This window comes from Setaria viridis, chromosome 3 (genome assembly GCF_005286985.2).
Source record: "Setaria viridis chromosome 3, Setaria_viridis_v4.0, whole genome shotgun sequence".
Classification (NCBI taxonomy): domain Eukaryota; kingdom Viridiplantae; phylum Streptophyta; class Magnoliopsida; order Poales; family Poaceae; genus Setaria; species Setaria viridis.
In genome coordinates this window covers 21,637,051-21,645,623 of record NC_048265.2, presented here as the reverse complement: position 1 = coordinate 21,645,623, position 8,573 = coordinate 21,637,051, and positions in this window count along the sequence as shown.

Below are 8,573 nucleotides of genomic sequence, written 5' to 3'. Positions count from 1 at the left end.
CTAGCTCCGACAGGCGTAGCTTTTCGAATATAGTTTTAGGCATGACGCTCACACTTGTGCCAAGATCACATAATGCCCTTCCGAACATCAGCGCTTCAATTGAACATGGGATAGTTGGACATCCAGGATCTCTTTTCTTCTCAGGAGCTTGATTAGCGATCGCAGCACTGCACTCTTCTGTCATCTTGATGTGGTCTGTAGTGAACTGCGGAATCTCTTGCTTGTTCATCAGTATATCCTTGAAGTAGCGAGCATAGGTTGGAACTTATAGAGCGTCCAGTAGTGGCATATTGATGTTCAACCTGAGCACAACTTCAACAAATTTTTCAAACTGTTCGTGTGTCGGATTTAGTGACCGGCAATCCACCAGGGGGTTACCCAGGTGGTAGATTTTATAGGTGGGGGAGATCGTAAGACCAAGAGCTTGAATGGTAACACAGAGATGCAATGTTTAGACAGGTTCAGGCCTTTGGAGAGTAAAACCCTATGTCCTGTGTTCCAATGGATAGTATTGCTAATCGTAGGTGCGAGGAGTTAACGTGCGGTGGAGTGAATTACCCTCGGGGGGTGCCCCTGGCCTCCTTATATAGGCTGACGACCTAGGCTTACAAGTCAATAAGATCTAATCCTAGTCGGTTGTTACAAGTAAATCAATCTAAGTCGGTTTACAATAAGTATCTCATGATATCCGGGCTAAATTGATTCGTCCAACCTCCCAGATTGTGCTCCACGTGTCTTCATTCTTTGCCCTGCACGCCATAGTTGGGTGGGGCCCACTTGTCAGGTCGGCCAGTATCCTGGTTGGTGGGACCCGTGGGTACCCTGATCCCTTAAGCCCTTGAGCAATGTGAAGTCAAACATGAGCCTGACAGATGCGCAACAAAGCTTGTAATGTACTTGGCTAAAGTTGCAGAGTTGTTATAGCGATGGAGAGGCTACGTGGTGCTCAAAAAAGTAAAGAAAAATTGAAGCTTCCATAGACGTATGACCAAATGTGCATAGCTATGCGACTGCCGAGCTCCGGGATGTCTAGCATCCTATAAATCGAAGGGAAACACATGGAGGGCATCGCAAGACACACTCCATATGGAGTAGCTCCCGAGCATTGAAGCGATTAAAGTACTCAGTCCATTGGTCAAGAATCTGATGTATTGTTTCCTTCATAAAAAGAGATCCAAATATAGCACCCAGACCCAAAGCGAGGACTGGCGGAGCCGTAGAGGCACGCTGATCTGAAATAGGTGCCTAGCCCCTGAACGCGAGGACTGGTGGAGCCGCGGAGGCATGCCGACCTGAAATAGACGCCTATCCCCAAGCACGAGGACTGACGGAGCCTGGGAGGTCCAGCAAAAGGTGACCAAGGAAGAAGTTGCCAACCGGGTTTTCGAGTTTTTTGGTGGCATCATCAAGAACAAGAGCTGCCCCAAAGCATATTCCCTCAAGAGGCCGGCTGACCTGGTATGATCTTAACTGCATTGATTTGGCATTCCTATTGTGCTTGTATGTTGTCTCTGACTATTCTTGTGGATTGACCAGAACAACGAATTTGAGTTCTATTGCCCGGCGCCACTTCCTGGAGGGGCCGAGCAACAGCGACCCAAGGTTTGCCCGACCACCGAGTCTGATGAGCCGCCTGTCAGCCTTGATTGGGAGTCGGACTCTTCCATCGGGTCGGATGAGGACATGCTAGAAGAGGTCGGCCGAGCCGAGGACTCCAAACCAGTGGGACGCCGGACACGGCAGGTCGTGAAGTAGCTTCCAGCCTCCTAGTCTCAAAAACCAAGAAGTAAGAGGAAGAAGATGGCTAGAACGAAAGAGAAGGCTGCCCCGAGTGCAAACTCCACAGCCAGGTTGGCCAGCGAAGAATCAGACACGCCGAGCCCAGCCGCCAAGAAGAGGAAGTTCGAGCTCCTTGAGACGACCGCGGCCGACGTGGAGCGGGTCAAGGAGATGTTGAAGGCAAAGATCCGCGGGGGTCTAGCGGAGATGTGTTGGCACCGCCACCGCCTTTACATCCCAAGTTCCGAGTGAAGCAGAGCACCATGTAACTGCAATCCGATTATACTATCCATCCTGTGGTTGTTTTGCTGCCTGTCTTGCTTAAATTGCTGCTTGCACCGACAATGCAGGAATGTTGTGCTAGATGATGAATCTGGTGCGCGGCTGACCGGTTGCTCGACTCAGACTGAGGGGGTGAGCGGCCGCACTATTGAACAGTCACCACCTCCGAAGGCTGGGAGGGATAAGGGTAGTCGTGCCAGAGGAGGAGCAATACCAAACCCGACACCAAAGCAAAGCGTAGTCTAAGATATTGCAGTTGGTGCAGTGGTCGGCTCTAGGGCCGAGCAGATGTCTAGTGAGGGGGCTAGAGCCGAGCCTCAGCTGGGAGAGCTGCCCAGGGATGATCCACCACCGGAGAGGTCCACTGGGGATGGAGGAGATGATTCTGATACCTTGGACTTCTCTGGGGCTGACTTTGCTGGGTACGCGGCACTGGACAAGAAAGCTCCGAGCTGCGACAATCATCCTTGAAGATTACCAAGTTGTTATGTTTAAGTGAGCCGACCAACCTGGAGAACTTATATTTGAAATCAAGTTCCTTTGCAGAGCTCTGATTGTTAAAACGTAAGCAGGGTCTGGCCGAGCGTGCTCATAAGAGGCCAAACGCGATCCAGCAAGCTGAGCAATATTGCCTGAAGGTAGAGCGACTTGAGGCCGACCTCAAGAAGGTCAAAGAGGATGCCATGCAGAAAGACCTGGATCATGCCTTGTGGGAACAGATTCTTGCTGCACACTTGAAAGGTATGTTGTGCCAACCTGTCTACTCGATGCAGCCCTTGAAGTCTTGGTATTGATATTTGCTTGTTCGAATGAGCAAATGCCGAGGCGAGGGAGCAAAGGCTCAAGCAACACCTCAAAGAGTGTGAAGATTTGAATGCTTGTCTCTAGCAAGACCATGATGTGGTGGTCCATCGTGAGTACGTTGTGTCACAGAAGCTGGCTTACGAAGCCGGCGTGCGCAAAGATACTGAGTGCTACTTAGAGGTTGCAATGCATAGTCTTCAGCATGACCAAGTTGTGATTGCAAGGCTGGAGGTAGAGCTGGAAGATCTACGTAAGGCATCTGGCTATGTGATGGACATGGTCCAACTGGAAACTGACCTGGCCGCACCGACGCCAATTCTTGATCACCTGAAGGCTGCGCTTGGTCGGCTAAAGGAGCTGCTAAAGGACACCACGACAGAATGCGTCAAGGACGTCTTGGCAGTGTTGAAGACACACTTCCTGCGGATTCCCTTGGAGCGTGCTAGTGCAGGGGTCACGGCTAACTTCGCTGCGGAGAAGCTTCTAGAACTGGCCGATCAGTTTAATGATGTTGCCGAAAACATTGTTAATGATCCGGACCTATAAAATGAGACTTGTGGTGTATCAAACTGTATGATAAGACATGCGATGTGATTGACTTGACGTATGCGGAAAGAAAGGAGCTCCATCTCTCCCTTGGTGTATACAACAAGACAACGTGTAGCCGAGGCCTGTAGCCGCTAGACGCCTAGCCTTGCCTGACCAGCGTTCTGTTGAGAGTGGATCTCAAGCTTGTAGAAGGGGTGCACGCAAGGTTGTCTAGGTTCCGCGAGCTAGGACGCCGGCCACACGAGTTACTCGTATTGCCTTGAGAGAGGGACGAGCAAGATGAGAGACCCAGAGGTCAGCGCTTGGGGGAAGCCCCCGATCTTGAGAGTGAGTAGTCTGTCGAATAGGTCGGACAGCCCCTGAGCGTCAGGAATAGCTCGGACAAAGGAACAGGAAGGCAATAGGTATGCAAAGAACCTTGGAGGTTTTATTCATTCAGTAAAAAGGGGAAAGTAGAATACATAGCTTTTAGGCCTTAAGGGTAGAAGCGCAGCAGGTGCTCGATGTTCCACAAATTAGGGACGCCTAAGCCATCCGCCCATTGGAGTCGATAGGTGCCTGGTTGGATGACCTCTCGGATGATGAAGGGGCATCACAGTCATCGTGGTGACGGTTGTCGCAACTATTGTTGTCCCTGCGATAGTTGTTGCAGCGAGTTCGTTTGTACTTCACCGGGGCGATGAGCTCTTTCTTGATGACTATGTAGTCCCGGAGACTGTGATGTGCGTCCTTATGGAAGGGGCACGGAGCATTCATGGAGACATCAAACTCTTCCCAGAGGAAGGTGGTCGGCCTAGCGGGATCGACTTCAGCAATGAGGACCTCGGGGGCCCTTTTTTGAAGTCGGGATGACTCCACCTCCTCTTTGCGAACGGGCTCCAACCGACCTCCCACGCGGTTACCATGGTCATCTCGGTGGATATTGGATCTGCTATGACCGGATCGGCTTCGAGAGTGCCGGGTAGATTTGGACCAGGAGTGTCTTGACCAGCTTCGGGCCCATTCTTCAATCTAGGCGTTGGCGACGCGGATACATGCTCGGATCTAGTTGGTGTTGTCGCCGTCGTTAGCGCGCAGTGGGTCACCATTGGCAACGGCCGGTGGTCGACGCTGGTCACCTACCGCCTCCGCTCCCGCGTTAGCAGCAGGTTGTTGGCGTTGTTGGGCATCGGCTTGCTCCCTTTGGAGCCGTACTACACGTAACTAGTTCTTGGCGTTGCGGCCTGCTTCCTGAGAAGAGGTTTCACCATCCTTGGGTGGATCATCAGTAGAGACCATGAAGGCTTCGCGATCTGGCGTGGTGGAGTTGCTCTCGTCGTCGCTTTCGTAAGGGTTCGGAGTCAGGACGATGCAAGGGATCTGAAGTTTGCCACTGTTCGGAAACTAGGCGGATACGGGTGGGTCTTTAGATTGGATCTGAAGGGACTACGTGAGTTTTGCAGAAAACGCGGCAGCTAAGTTCCTCAGACCAAAGGGGGTGAGGGAAGGACCCTACGCCGACCTTGTTGGGCGTAGTGCCACCTCAGAGAGATCAATGCACTCAGCAATAGTGTTGCTAATGCGATCTAGCCCCGCGATTAAGTCGGAGGACGTGGGTGGGCGGGTTACCGCAAGGATGTTCGGAATTCTCTCGAAGAGAGAGAGATCGCCGACCTGCTGGGCAAGTGGCGTGATGATCTTCGAGTGAAGATCTTGCTCCGTCGAAGTAGATCCGACAGATGCTGAGCTGGCAGCGGGCGCCGAGTCGGTGGAAGAGGTGATGGAGTCAGAGTCCACTGATATGCTCCCAAAGCAGAGCTAGATCAGGTTGGCGAGGAAATCCTTCATGCTCTCGGGGAAGATGACACCGGGGTGAGATGCTATCGAGCTCGCTGGGGAGGATCTCACAATCACCCCTACCTGGCGCGTGAATTGTCGAATTTAGTAGCCCAGCAGTCCACCAGGGGGTTACCCAAGTGGTAGATTTGTAGGCAGGGAGGATTGTGAGATCAAGAACTCAAAGGTAATCACGAGAACACGAAGGTTTAGATAGGTTTGGGCCTCGGGAGAGTAATACCCTACGTCCTGTGTTTTGCTGGTTTGTATTACTTTGAGTGGGTGCGAAGAATAGATTGGATCGGATGGGGATTGCCCTCGGGAGGTGCCCTTGGCCGCCTTATATAGGCTGACGACCTAGGGTTACAAGTCGGTTTGAACCTAATCTACTCGGTTGTTACATGGAAGGTGATCTGAGTCGGATTACAATACGTATCCCGCAATATCCGTGCTGATTTGAATCGTCCGGCCTCCTTGTCTTGTGCTCCAAGTATCTTCAAGTTCTTGACCCGCACTTTCTGGTCGGGCGGGCCCACTGTATCCTGGTCGGTGGGGACCCATGGGGTACCCATAGCCTCATTTGTGTGCATGTTCTGTCATAAACTCATAACAGCTCTCTATGCTTGCCTTAGAAAACATCATTTATGCTCACAATGCAATGGATTGTATATGTAGTCACCTTTGTAAGAGTTGCTTTTTCACTATATATCTAGCATATATGGTTTTTCAATTTATGATTAGTTCAGAGGAGTTCACAGTTACCTCTTTCTTTTGCTTGAAGCTGATTCACAGATTATCAGAATTTGCTACTGAAAATCTTAGTCCTGTCAGGCTTAGGTTCATTGCTTGCCAATTTGCTTCATCACAATTTTTTTATTTGTTGTGATTTCGACATACTTAAAAGCACTGGCATACTTCAATTTGTTGTGATTTGAACTCTGCAGAGGATCATTAGTCAAGCTGTTTGACATTTGTCTACTGCAAGAGCAAGAAACAGCAGCGTGTTCCTTCATACTTGTCGGTTGCCCATGGGGATGATGTTATCTTTGTCAGCTGGAGATGTTAGACAATTTGGCACTAATTATCATAGTAGTTCTAGCAAATGGTGATTAACTGATATACCGCTCACTGAGAGGCAGACTTCATGTTTAAAGTTTTTTTTTTGTTGTTGTTGCTCTTTTCCCAATCCTATGATATATGTAACTCCGTGCTGATCTTTATATCGGATGAAGGCAATGTGATTAAGTTGGATTTCTCTTTTTTATTTTTAAAGATTTTACTATTGCTGGTTCGATCGAATTACAGTAGCGTGCTGCATTCCTATCTATCCAAGCTTAGCCAAATGATAATTAGAATCTCAGGGATTATTTAATTGTTCAAGTTCAGATTTAAATAGTTGAAGCTACTGTAAACCAGCGCTCCCACTTGTGAAGATTAGGAATTGTACAAGGATTTTCATGTGAGTATTGCATTGCTTTATGTGATCTCCACAATTTTCCTGCAGTCCTATGTTAATATACGTGGCCAATGAAGTATATCCCTTGACCGAAATGACTAATCTATATGCGATGGTATGGTAGGTGCATGTGTGCGCGATAGTAGCTGAATGCGTACTGTTATTAGCTGATCATTTTCCTTTTAGAGTAAACTGTGTGTTGTAGGTCCAACAATTCTGAATCTTTAAATTTTTAAGTTATTCATTAGAAGTGAGAATCCGTGTCCATAATTAGATTTAAGTTTTTTTTCTCATCAATATCTCGACTTCGCTCGTAAGTATAATTTGACTCTTTCTATTCCAATGAGCTTCAAGAGAGCTTTGTGCAACCGTCCTCCTTTCCTGTCTAACCAGAATCTCCTTCCCCCTCGTTAAGCATTGGTGGTTGCGCCTGAGCAGCAGCCGAGCTGGGATCGATCGAGTTGCTTCCTTCTGGGCGAAGAGGATCGAGAATTGCACAAAATATTCTTTTCACGGAGCCATGATGGCACACTGTATGAGATGACCGCTCCAAGAAAACAAAGGGTGCAGCATCATCTTATGAAGTAGCTAGGTGCTACTCGTAGGCCCCTAGCCACCTACTATGGAGGGCAGGTTCTCCATGGCCATGGCCCATGGGCCTTCCTGCCTGCGCGTTCTCGCTCGGATATCATGCGTGCTTGGTGCTTCAATGGGCGTAAGAGGCGTAGTGCCATCATTTCTTGCAAGGCTGCAGGCGGTCGAGTTGATGCAGGAAGAGGAATGGATCTCACATTAAATATATTAGATACTAATTAGGAGTATTAAATATAGACTATTTGTAAAATTCATGACACAGATGGAGGCTAAACAGCGAGACGAATCTATTAAGCCTAATTAGTTCATGATTTGACAATGTGCTACTACAGTAACCATTTGCTAATGATGGATTAATTAGGCTTAATAGATTCGTCTTGCCGTTTAGCCTCCATCTGTGTAATTAGTTTCATAATTAACTAATATTTAGTCCTCCTAATTAGCCGCCGAATATTTGATGTGACACGGACTAAACTTTAGTTCCGGATCCAAACATCCCCTAAAATATGTAGCCAAGGGAAGTATGTTAATGACTAAAATGACTAGTACTAGACGCGCGTTTTCGGTAGCAAAGGGGGGAATTTAGGTGTGTGCTAGCACAGACAAACTGTCTCTATTTGAGATATGACTAAAATGACTAGTACTTTATGGGTACATGTGTGTACAGTTTGCAGTTGAATATGTATTACTGTTATTAGCTTATCATAATCTTTTGTTCTTCAACTTTTCTTTAATCCTCATCTAAGGTCCTGTTTGGAAGGAGGGGCTAAAGTTTAGTCCTGGGCTAAAATTTAGCCCCCTCAAATAGAGTGCTAAACTTTAGCACTGTGAGGTGTTTGGTTAGAGGGCTAAACTTTAGCACTTTGATTGCCAAAAGATCTTTTTACTCTTATTTATCTCCTCTCCTCTACCCCTCCACAACTCCTTCCTTGTCAACTCCAATCGAGCAAGCACGGCAGCCACATCCTCCTCTTATGCCCTCTCCTCCGCCTCCTGGAGCTGCGCATGGAGCGCCACGGCCGGTGTGGCTGATCAGCCGCGGGGTCGACCGCGGAGGAGAGCCCGCGACGCCGGCGCGACTGCGCGGAGGGGACGCCGCGGCGGGAGGCTCGCCGGGGCAGAGGCAGCAGCTCATCGGCGCGGAGGCGGTGGTGTGGTCGGTCAGGCTAGGAACCGGCAGCGGCGGCGGTGGCGGGGCAGGTTGGGTTCGGATCCGGCTGCGGAGGCGAGGCGAAGCGGGGCGGGGGGCACGGCGGCGGGGCCGGCGGAAGCGAGGTGCCGTGGTGCCCCTCGC